This window comes from Heteronotia binoei, chromosome 16, assembly GCF_032191835.1.
Source record: "Heteronotia binoei isolate CCM8104 ecotype False Entrance Well chromosome 16, APGP_CSIRO_Hbin_v1, whole genome shotgun sequence".
NCBI classification, from domain to species: Eukaryota; Metazoa; Chordata; class Lepidosauria; order Squamata; family Gekkonidae; genus Heteronotia; species Heteronotia binoei.
This window is the reverse complement of record NC_083238.1, coordinates 58,685,494-58,698,066: the sequence shown is the minus strand read 5'-3', so window position 1 is coordinate 58,698,066 and position 12,573 is coordinate 58,685,494. Positions and strand designations below refer to the sequence as shown.

Sequence of the window (12,573 nt, the reverse complement as noted above, 5' to 3'; positions counted from 1 at the left end):
TAAAAAATTAACTTAAATGAAAAGTTATCACTGCACAGGTGTGGATTAATAGTATTCTTACATTTCAATGTGTGAAGTCTTATCCAGGACAGTTTTTGTTCCTGGGGGCAGGTGAGCTTGAGGGGTTTGGTGTTGGTTGTTCTTGCCCTCAGCACCACCAATAGGTCAATGACGTAAAATGATGTAAAAACTAAGCATTCTAGGTCTTTGTGGAATGGGGCAAGCCATGGCTCTCGCTCCTTATCTCCAGATGCCAATTACAGGCACGTCAAAGTGGGCTCTAGTGAGCAGAGATGGGCAAGAACCAGCCGATGAACTAAAGTTCGACACAAAATTACAGGAATTCTGATGCACTTCACAGTAGTTCATTAAGTCCAGAAAAAAAACATGCTTAAGTGGCTGAACCATTTAAACTCCTGCTTTCTGCTCTCTGTGAAAAACTCAGTTGTTTGGTTTAAATGGCTCTAGGTCATGGCTCAGCCACTAACCTAACCACAAAAATCTGGTCTCTCCCCTACTGGGGAGTCTCTATGTTGCCTTCATGAAGAACCGGGTCTCTGACCAGCAGGCCTCAGTTTCAGCAGAAGCTCACAGAAACACATCTCCTGAACCTTCCTGTGGGTTCCCCCTCTTCCCCCCACGCCTACCTTGTCCATTGAATTGTAGGTGCAGTGCATAACAATCCCTGGATTAGGAGAGCGGGCAGCCAGGTAGCCACCAGGGGCTTCACTACGCCCCCAGCAGCCCAAATGGCCTGCTGGGCTGGCTGGATCTTTAGCCAGCCCAAGCAGGCCTCGCTCGCCCGGGACTCTTTCTTACATCGGGTTGCTTCTGGCTGGGAGGGTGGCATATGCTAATGAGTTATGCTAATGAGCTCCACTACCTATTTTTCTACAAAACAACCCCTGCTGACCAGAACCATGTATATAATTCCTGCTGTTTTGCCTCTCTTGAGGGCTGCCGGTGCGATGCAGTGGCATGCTGTTCCTTCTTTTAAGCCCACTCGTAGAAGTAGAGGAAGCTTACTTCTGAGTAAGCATGCTCAGGACGGTCCTATTAAGACGACGTTGCACTCAACTGAGCGCAAAGAGGAAAACCCGAGGAGAGACTGTAAGTAGCTCAATAATGCTACAACTGATTGAATAATGACAGGGGGAAAAACCCTGAGCTGTCTGTATTGTATGAGCCAGCATGAGGTGGCAGTTAGTATTAGACTAGAAGCAGACAGACCTTGGTATGAATACCTACTCTGCCATCTCATGGGGACAGCATCTGTCTCTTAGTCTAATCACAGGACTGCTGTCGGGAGAATAAAATGAAGGACAAAGAACTATGTTATGAGCTGCTGTTAGGTTACCCATGGGGAGACAAACGCAGTATAATTATCTTAATAAATGGCATAGCAAAAGTAGACGTTTGTTTTAAAGATGTACAAAATACATGTATTATCTGGTCACAGTACCAGCAGTGGCAATAAATATGTAATGAGTGTCTTCTACCACCTGGTCACTGAGACCACCACTCTTTCATCTCCAAAACAGTTCTGGCTACTGCCTAAAACTGCATGTTGATGTGCTCAAAGTGTGAAAGAGGATGTCTGAATGTGTCTGCTTCTTTCTCCAAGAATGGACGTACAATGAAAAGGTCCATCTGAATGTAGCAGAGGACAGACAGTGCACACCTGCTGGAATATGGGTGTGCTTTCTTAGAGCATTGCAGAGTACACAAAGTAGGAGAAAAAGCGAAGCATGAAGATTTTGTTTCAAGTTTAGGCTGGACTCAATTCAGCCTGTGATCATTGTGGACACAAACTATTTGCTATCCAAATTAAATTGGGTGCATTTGAAACCTGAAATCGTGTATGTTTTGGGAATGTGTACCCTACTTAGAAGACTGCAGATTTATACCCCACCCTTCTCTCTGAATCAGAGACTCACAGCAGTTTACAATCTTCTATATCTTCTCCCCCAACAACAGACACCCTGTGAGGTAGGTGGGGCTGAGAGGGCTCTCCCAGAAGCTGCCCTTTCAAGGACAACTCCTATGAGAGCTATGGCTGACCCAAGGCCACTCCAGCAGGTGCAAGTGGAAGAGTGGGGAATCAAACCCAGTTCTCTCAGATAAGAGTCCGTACACTTAACCACGACACCAAACTGGCTTATTGTGGCCAAACACTTTCTCAAAGCAGCTAACAAAACATCTTTTCAAACAATAAAAAAATACCCAAATGAATGTTAAATGGCTTTATGGGTTAGTCAGAGGAGACACTGGCAGGGGAGTTGAGCTGAGCAGAGCCATCTTACTAGCCCTGGAAAACACAGCTACTCCTCACATAAAGTGAGGGAACAGGGATCAGAAAAAAAGCACTAGAAGATACAAGGTGAGGCAGGTGCACAAATTGGAGGGGGTGTAATTTCACCACTCCACAGCCCAGAGGTAAAAAAAAAAAGTATTTCTGGCGCAGCCTAGGGCCGATCTGCACACACATGTACTCATCACTCCGTGACTCACTGTTGAAAGATCTGAGCTGAACATGCAAAATTCTTCCAACAAAAAGTTGTGCGCTTGAGGTGAGATGATGTGAAAGCAGTGCCATCGTTTCATACAACAACCACAACAAGAACAACTTAGCTTAAGTTAACAATTTGAACAGTTGTTCCCATTTTAATACATTAGTAAGGAATGTAGCCAAAAGCATCCCGGGAAATATCACGAGTTTTCTCAGTTAACTAGTCTTCATTTTGAAAACATGCAAGAGAAGAACTATTAGTGTTAAATATATTTTGCTTCCCGCCCCCCCAATGTTTATTTCCGTCACGTCTTTAACTTTTTTAGCCAACAGTCTGCTGCCCATTTTCTTGAGCCAGTTTACTTCTCAGATGTTTACAAAGGATTGATCTTCAGTATGATGAAGCTCACACAGATTATAATCCTGGAAAGATCCAAAATGGATACCAGATTGTGGAGACAATGTTAGATTTGAAACTCCCACTCACTTCAGATTTGTGCAAAGCTAAGCACCAGTACTAAAGACAAGGTAGAGGCTCAATGTCTTGCCCATTTATATCTGTGGCCCACACACTGTCTGGAAAGATACAGAATTATACAATTATAAACACACTGTTGCACAATTGAGCCTTGGATGTCTACAATGCAAACCCTCCAGCAAGCCCGATCAGACTTCTTGTTCACCCAGACAGCTGAATTGCTCTTCCATGCCTAAGTTTTGTGCACTCAATTTCCCATGTAGAAGCAGCTTGACTCTGGCAGAGAAATAATTTCGGTTTGCTTTTGACTCATGAATTCCAAGTTGTTTTCAATATGCTGATTATGTGCATTGTAATTACATTCTTGTTTTCAGGCAAAATGCGTCCTGAGCAGAACGGGAACATAAAGTTAATTATCTGATAAATATTGCATAAGTGCAGAGAGCATGGCGCTCTAACGTGTACTTGCAACACTCCAATCCTAGACATACCTACACAAAATCCTCTAATATCAGTGATGTTTAGGTTGCTTTTAGAAGGTAAAAGGCTTGGAGACTTTTTAATGTGTATTGCAGGTATCCCCTTTTCCTGCACTGTGTTCTGTCTTTGCAACTCACTTGCTGCCTTATTGCATTGTCACGCCTTGGTTTTTGTTTGCTTGTGCCTGGTTTTTGTTCCCAGCAGTCCTACCTACAGCATTGTTCATTGGAAATCCTTGCTGTCTGACGTATTTTTTTTAAAGAGTCCTCTAATCCACCTTGTGTCTCAGTCAGAAAGGTAGGCTAAACATGAAATAAACAGATAAATGAATGATTTCTCAGTTCTGACGTGGCTTCAGCCCAGAGAGTCACAGGCATTTGCTCCAACACTTTCATACAGGCCCCACCGCTCCACCGATTTGTCATTCAAATTGGAGAGCTACAAGAACAGCCATGCTGGATCGGAGCAAGGGTTCTCCCACTGCTGCTTGACCTCACAAATCCAGCCTCACAGCCATTTTAGTTGCCATCTTCTACTCTTTTGCTAGGTCTTGACTATCTTTTCTGAGACGCAGGAACCAGGATGGCACACTGGACGTCGAACAAGGCCACACCACCAACTTCTATTTGGTTCTCAGTCCTTTCTTGATAATTGATGTGTAGTTCTCCTTTTATAAGGAATCACCACTGCACACTGTTGACACTTTTCAGCAAGCTATCTTCAGATCCAAGGCCGCCTTCTTGAGTCCATCACTGACTTGGACTCAACCAAGTCTGACCACTGTAAGGTGGTGAAGGCGGTTCTTAGTTTTCTGGAGTTGCTTTCTGAGAGCTGCTCAGAGGAAGGGAGGGGAGTTAAAACCTCCCACCAAACAGGTATAACTCCCCCCTCCCTTTACTCCAAGATCTCTTTGGGTCTCAGCAATCTGAACTTGTCCTTTACACTTCTGATTCATATGCATGCTTTCAACGCACACTGGTGTATTTACTGGAAAGGAAGGTGACCCTGAATGTAAGACAACCACCCATTTAAAGAATTTTTTCCCCTATTGGACATAACAGATTTGTACACAAAATGTGAAATAACCCTGTCTTTTTATGGCATATCTTTGGGAGAGGGGACACTGAAGTAATATCAACGTACATAACACTTGATACATCATAAGACGACAATATACAATTCTCTGTTTGGAAGCACCAAATCAACAGTGTCTGCCAGTTACAACAGTAGCCCCCCAACCTTTTTGGCACCAGGGACCAGTTTTGTGGAAGACAATTTTTCCACCAACCAGTGAGGGTGCTGGGGGTTCTGCTGCCCCCATGCCCACACCCCGTCCCTGCCCCCCTCATGGGGGTCTTTAAATGAGCAGCCAAAGGTCTCTGCCTCACCCTGCGGCCCGGTTGCTAACATGCCACAGACCAGTACTAGTCCATGGCCCAGGGACCCCTGAGTTACACTAATCAGGGCCCCAGCGCCTTTGATTCTTAATGGAAAGCCTTAGTAATCACACTGGGGTGGAAGAAGATCCCAAGCATTCAGCAGTATAAACCTTACATGCTGATAGGCTATTTCTCATCATTAGCAGTTCTTAAACCAAGCTTGCCTTTGAATCACTGGATATTAGCAAATATATATTTGGCTAAGAACTTGAGTTGCAACCTAAAACCTAGCTTTTCTCAATTTTTTTAAAAGGAGCAGCCTGAATAATATCAGCAACTTTCTGAACAGTCTGATACACGTTATTCTATTTGTCAAGAGCCATGAACTCCCCTGAGGCTGGAAAGTTAGCATCACGAAACACTCAACCACAGCACTAGGCCAGGTGTATATGGTAATGCTCTCCTCTAGCCCCAAGGGGCAGCTGTTCTCTCCAGAGAAAGGAAAGGTTTGAGGTGTAGTGAGTCAAGACAGGTGGCTGTTGATGGATGGGCAGCAGAACAAGAAAAAGGAAGGTGGGTACAGGCAACCACTAACAGGTTGCCAAAGACTGATTTGTAAGATTACGTTGAAAGACGTGAAAGCTTTTTTAAACCATATAAAATATACAATGCAAATACACCAGGGGGTGGCCAAATGGTGGCTCGGGAGCCACATATGGCTCTTTCATACATACTGTGTGGCTCTTGAAGGCACTTCTCTCATTAAATCACTTCTCCAAGCCAAGCCAGCTGGCACCTTGGAGAACTCATTATTTAAATTTAAAGTTGCTTTCTTTCTACCTCCCCTTCCCCTTTTTTCCTCCCTCCCTCCCTCCAACATCTGATGTTCCTGTCTTGTGGCTCTCAGACATCTGACATTTATTCTATGTGGCTCTTACGTTAAGCAAGTTTGGCCACCCCTGGTCTATGCAAATGTTCATAGCCAGCTCTGCTTACTCTTCCATGGCAGGAGTACAACACTGCTAGGCCAAAATTCTTGCATCATTAAAAAAAATCCCCAAAAAGTTAAAAGATGAAGCTCATTACACTGAAGCACAATTAAACTTTATTCTGGAATAGCATTTTGAAAAAAAGAAACTGAGCAGAAGGTGTGCAGATGGTACAGAACTGCCCACAAATCACATTTGTTTTTGAATGTTTTCCATTAATCAAACGGCTTGATGAGGCAATTACAGAAGTCCACTTAGCATAATGTTGTGCAGCCTGTTGTTCTTCATCTTTACTTCGAATTAAGTTTCACGGTATTCAGTGAGACTTCTTCCATGGTAAGTGTACATGAAATTACAGCCCAGAACTATAGAGAGCAATCCTAAGCAGGTCTACTCAGAAGTAAGTCCAGTCTTATGGGGGGGAGCTTACCCCCACTAAAAAGTAAAGGTAGCCCCCTGTGCTAGCACCAGTCATTTTTGACTCTGGAGTGACGTTGCTTTCATGTTTTCACAGCAGACTTTTTACAGGGTGGTTTGCCATTGCCTTCCCCAACACCTTCCCCCACTTTCCCATTTGGAAGGATGGAAGGCTGAGTCAACCTGGAGCCGGCTACCTGAACCAGCTTCCGCTGGGATCAAACTCAGGTCATGAGCAGAGGGCTCCAACTGCAGTACTGCAGCTTTACCACTCTGCACCATGGGGCACACTAAGACTGCAGCTTAAGGCTATATACCAGGGGCAGCCAAACTGTGGCTCTTTCACATATATTGTGTGGCTCTCAAAGCCCCCAACCACCCCATTAGCTGGCTTGGAGAATTCATTTGAAGTTAAAATTGCTTTCTTTCCCCCTCCCTATTTTCCCTCCCTCCCCTGTGGCTCTCAAACATCTGACATTTATTCTATGTGGCTCTTAGGTTAAGCAAGTTTGGCCACCCCTGCTACATACAGTTACCTTTGGACTTCACTCCAAATGACCCTTCGTAGCATTGCGAATCTGTTAACCCATACAAGATATTTGAGGATTAGTACAATCTGTGCAGGCACTCTGCTTTCCAACTTTCCTCGTGTTTCCATGAGAATGCTTCATTTTTAGGCTAAATGCAACTTAAGCAACACCTGCTGAAGGGCAATGCGAAAACATCCTGTTTTATACCTGGAGGAGAATCCAAGTTTTTCTCCTCGATTAAAGGGTGGGGGGAGGGGAAGGGGAGATAAATCACATGCCTATTAAGCAGCTGCTGTGTCAACAAAAGGGGCAAACACTAGTCTGTCCCTCTTGTGAAAACAACAGATGCTGCTATATGCAAGTGATATGACAGCATAGTCACTTTCCATTTTTTAAAGAGCCACATTGTTCCCAGGCTTCAGGAAAAAATATCTGAGCTGTGATTCCAGACACCAGAAGCTTATTACATCACTGTGCTGCTTCACGTCACCAAAACAAGCCATAACCTAAACTAGTGCTCTTCCCCAGCGAGCTGAGCAGAGATGGCCAAATGCAAGGAAGGAACGTAATAGGGATACATACAGCAATGGCTTGCTGCATGGGGAATCACACTCATAGAAGTGTCTCTCTGTGAGCAGAAATACTTTTGTTGCTACAGTGGATTCTCTCTTGGGCGATACAATCACAAGGCGGAAGGTCCAACTCTGGCATTTGCTTACCAACACTAAAACAACAATACTAGTTACTTTCACCTCTGATTAGGACACAATTTATCTCGACTATTTTCTGAAGGGGAGACACATTTTGATGTGTGTTCAAATGTACATCACCAGAAACATGTTGCATATTAACACCTTAGCCGCATGTGACTAAAGTTAAATCAGCACTCCTGTCTAATCTTTTTGACTCCTTCAAAATACCAAGGCTGGGACACAACCACAGAGATTCTATTCTACTGCCATCACAACTTTTCCCAGCTATGAAACTGTTTTGCAGCAGTAGCAGTTCACACATGTTTTGAGTTACATAACTCATAAAATAAGTCATATAACACTTTTATAGGATTTCCCCCCCTTCTTAATGCTGCAAGTCAGTGTGAACTTGTTTTAAGAGAAAAGCAACTTGTAATTATCTCTCTGTAAAGAGTTTTCTTTGGGGGAGGGAAGAGAATAGGAAGAGAAAGGAAAGCCACCGTGATTGGCTACCAGTGAAATCCCAGGAGGTGTCAAAAAGCGCATGCACCTTGTAGCAAGCACCACTACATGTCACGGGACTCATTTATTTATAAACGTATATACCCCGCCTTCCTTCATGAAGGGCCTGTGTTGCAGTGGTACAGCATCTGCTTGGCATGCAGAAGGTCCCAGGTTCAATCCCTGGCATCTCCAGTTAAGAGGAGCAGGCGACAGGTAATGAGGAAGACCTCTAACTAAGACCCTGGAGAGCTGCTGCCAGTCTGAGTACACAAAATACTGACCTTGACGGACTATTGGTCTGATTCAATATAAAGCAGTATACTGATTTAGTAGAAGACTGCTTCGTGCGGTTCAAGGTGGCTTAAAATACTTTAAAACACTCCCATAAGAACATCAGAAAAGCTGCTGGATCAGACCAGTGGTCCATCTAAGCCCAGCCTCCTGCCTCACACAGTGGCCAAGCAGTTCCTCTGGAGGGCCAACAACAGGGCAGAGAGGCCGAGGCCTTCCTAAGAGCATCAGAAGAGCCCTGCTGGGTCAGATCAGTGGTCCACCTAGTCCAGCATCCTGTCTCACACACTGGCTAACCAAAATGGTGGTCATGTAAGATGTCTGTACCAGCACAAAAGAGCAAGAGAGCAGCACCTTAAAGTCTAACAAAACGCCTGGAATGAGCAGCAACTCATGGAAGGTGATCCCCTGGCATTAATTCTGTGAAGTCTTCAAGGTGCTACCAGATTCGTCTAGCGGCCAGTTGGACAGCCGACAAAAGGGACATAGAGGCTGAGGCCTCACCCTGAGCTTGCCTCCTGGCTCTGGGAGGTGCAGATTCCCCTCAGTCACCACAGCTAGCAACTACTGGTCCTCTCCTCCACATTCCCCAATTTAAACAAAAATAAAAACAGCCAGCCCCAAGCTTACTTCTCAAACTCTGAAACCCCCTTCTGAGCAGACCTGCCCAGGACGCCACCAAAAATAAGCAGAAGGACAAACAAACAAAAAAGGCTGGGGGGTGAGTGGGAAAGAATCTTTTTTTAAAAGCCACACACTTGTGACTTTGAAAACCAAAAAAACCCTTCACAAGGCCTTTCCCACAGCTCTTGAAAAACACGACCCTCCCCCTCTCCAAAAGAGTAGGGTTAGGAAAACAAAAGAGCCTACCTCCTCGCCTGGCCCTGCCCAGAACAAGTGAAACCACGAGAAGACCAGAGCATTAAAAACCTACAGGAGGTCAACAACAGAGCCAAGAGCTTGTGTGTGGGTCAGAAAGGGGTGGGGGGAGAGGAGGAAGAAGAGGGGAGGATCCCAGCGTGGCCCTCCCACAAGGGGGATCGATACTGGCCCTTTTTAGAAAAACAAGGTTTCCACTTAAAGCTTACAGCAGGGCAACAACAGAGCCAAGAGCTGCGTGTGGGTGAAAGATTAAGAGACACTCCCTGCAGCAGTGTGGCCCTCCCCACGAGGAGACCCTTGGATCGATACTGGACCTTCCTGGGAGGCGGGGGGGGGGGGGAGAGAACCGTTTCCAAGTCACCTAAGCCCAACCTCCCCAAAATGCAATGCAAAAATGCATGCACCCCAATGCAGCAAAACAGGTCAACACACTCCCACTTAACAGCATTCCTGGCCCTCAGATCGATACTGGGGGGGGGGGGGGGGGAGTAGCTTTTCCAGGTTTCCACTTGAAACCTTTATCAGGGTAAACACAGAGCTTGCGTGGGTCAAAAGCAGGGGGGGGGGGAGAGGAGGAAGAAGAAAGGATCCCTGCTGAAGCAGCAGACTGCTACTGGCCCTTCCTGGGGGGGGGGGTTACCCTTGTCCTACCCCCTTCCCCAAAATGCAACGCAAAAACTGCACACCCCCAATGCAGCAAAGCAGGTCCACACACTCGCCCTTAGCAGAAGCAGCGTGGCCCTCTGATCAATACTGCGGGGGGGGGGGGGGGCAGCCTCCTTGGATTGATGCTGGCCCTTCCTGGGAGGGGAAAAAACCATTTCCAGGTCACCTACCCCCTCCCCAAAATGAAATGCAAAAAAATAAACCCACCCCAATGCATCAAAGCAGGATGACAAACTCCCCCCACCCCCTCCCCAGCAGCAGCATGGCCCTCGGATGATACTAGCCCTTTTCCTAGGTTTCCATTTGAAACCTACAACAAGGCAACAATAGAACTGTTGTGGGTCAGAAACTGGGAGAAATAAGGGGGAAGGAGAGAGGCGGCTTCCTGCAGCAGCAGCAGCGTGGCCCTCCCCACGAGGTGGCTTTCGGATCGATATTGACCCTTCCTTTTTTGGGGGGGGGGGAGAATGCAATGCAAAAAGACACCCCCTCCCAATGCAGTAAAGCAAGTCCACACATCCCCCCCTTAGCAGCAATAGCAGCGTGGTCCTTGAATCGATACTGGCGCTTGGGGGGGGGGGGGGGGGAAGAAACCCTTTCCAGGTCACCTCCCCCTTTCCCCCCAAAACGCATTGCAAAAAAAAACCACCCACACCCACAATGCAGCAAAGCAACTCCACACAACCCCCTTAAAAATAACCATTGGGGGGGGAGGGTTATTATCATGATCCCCTTTGTCTTCCTGGCTTCTTCCTCTCCAGCTTGGGGGGGGGGGAGGAAGAGGGATTTTCCGCTTCCTGCCCACCAAAGAGGGAACCAAAGAGGCCTCATGAGACCCCCCTACATCACAAACCAACAATCCCCCCCTCGGAAAACACCACAGCCATCCCCCAACCTCGTTTTGCGCCTCAGAGAAACCCTGGGGGAGGGGCGAAGAGGGATGTTTCGCCTCCTGCCCACCAAAGGGCCCAAAGAGGCCTCCCCCAATCACAAACCAACACCCCCTACAGGTACCCCCAGGCCTCGTTTTGCGCCTCAGAGAAACCCTTGGGGAGGGGAGAAGAGGGCCTTTTCACCTCCTGCACACCAAGTAGGGACCCAAAGAGGCCTCAAGACCCCCCTCGCCATCACAAACCAACAATCCCCCCTAAAAAAAACAACCAAAAAACCCCCACTGCGGACAACCCCGAGCCTCGTTTTGGGTCTCAGAGAAACCCTTGGGGGTGGGACAAGAGGTCTTTTTCGTCTCCTGCCCACCAAAGAGGCCTCAAGACCCCTCTCCCAATCACAAACCAACAACCCCCCCCTTTCAAAAAGCACCGCAGGCACCCCCGAGCCTTCTTTTGCGCCTCAGAGAAACCCGGGGTGGGCTTGGGCAGGAAGAGCGGGACACATGGTAAAGACCTCCCCTATCGTCTTCAGCCTCAGAGGAAACCCTGGGGGAGGGGAGGGGAGAAGAGGGCTGTTTCGCCTCGTGCCCACCGAGGAAAGACCCAAAGAGGCCTCAAGGCCCCCTCCCCCATCACAAACCAACTATTCCCCCCCCCCTCAAAAAAAACCCCCACAGGCACCCCGGAGCTTCGTTTTGCCTCAGAGAAACCCGGGGTGGGTCGGCAGGAAGAAAAAGACACACGGCGAAGACCCCCCCCCTCCCCCAATCTCTCCTCATTCCCACGCGCTGAGGAGACGGAGGCGGCGGCGACCTCTTCCCGCCCTCTCTTTCTCTCCCGTCCCCCCTCCAGGCCCGCCGGCTCCCTTCCCCTCACGCCGCCCTGGGCCCACAGCCGCCTCCTCTTCTTCTTCCACGGCCGCGGCCTTCCTCGCCTCTCCTCTCCTGCGAGAGAGCGCGCGCGAGGGCTGGGGAAGGCGGGAAAGGAAGAGGCCCAACCGCCCGGCCGGGGCTTTTATAGTTTTACCTCAGCGCGAGTGTGCCGTGTGCATCTCTCGCCTCTCCGCTCGGTACCAAAAACCGCCGCGGCGCGCGAGCAGGCGGGCGGGAGGGCGGCTGGCTGGCTGGGCGGGAAAGGCGCCGCCTCCTCCTCCTCCGGCTTCTTTCCCCCGCCCCTCCGCCGCTTCGTGAGGGGCTCCCGACGACCGACTCCCTCCCCGCCGCGGCCTTCTCTCCTTCTCGCCCGCTACGCCATTCCTCAAACGGGCTTACGCCGCGCGCGGCCCGGCTCTCGCCTCGTCAGCGGCCCGGCCGGGCCTTACGTTGTTGGCGGAGCGGCCACGCTGCGGAGGAGAGGCGCTGCGCCGGCGGCGGAGCGGAGGGGCGCATGCGCGGTGGAGGCCGGGCGCTGGAAGGTCTGTTTCTCTTCCCTCCTCCCCTCCCCTTTTTTCTTCTTTTGGCTAAGTGGGACTTGTAAAGACTAAGCAATTGGGATGCATGCAGTCAAGCATCTTGAAGACCCACAAAGTTTAATTCCGGGTATAACCTTCCTGTGCATTGCGGGTAAAAGCTTACCTGTGCATGCAGACTTCTTCAGGTGTGTTGTGGGTATAGGCTTTCCTGTGCATGTGTATTTCTTCAGGTGCATTGTGGGTAAAAGCTTACCTGTGCATGCACACTTCTTCGGGTGCATTGTGGGTATAGGCTTTCCTGTGCATGTGTATTTCTTCAGGTGCATTGTGGGTAAAAGCTTACCTGTGCACGCACAGTTCTTCAGGTGCATTGTGACTGAAAGCTTACCTGTGCATGCATACTTCTTCAAGTGAATTGTGGGTAAAAGCTTTCCTATACATGCACACTTCTTCAG

General features: G+C 48.3%; 1 protein-coding gene across 1 annotated transcript in view; it reads right to left on the bottom strand.

Annotated features, from left to right (window-relative positions):
* Positions 1-11,983, bottom strand: part of SLC39A10 (solute carrier family 39 member 10) — an 87,338-nt gene extending 75,355 nt beyond the window's left edge. Inside the window, exon 1 of the mRNA XM_060257189.1 lies at positions 11,734-11,983. The gene's annotated coding sequence lies outside the window, so the exon portion shown is untranslated. The remainder of the gene's footprint in view (positions 1-11,733) is intronic.
* Positions 11,984-12,573: the final 590 nt, after the last annotated feature.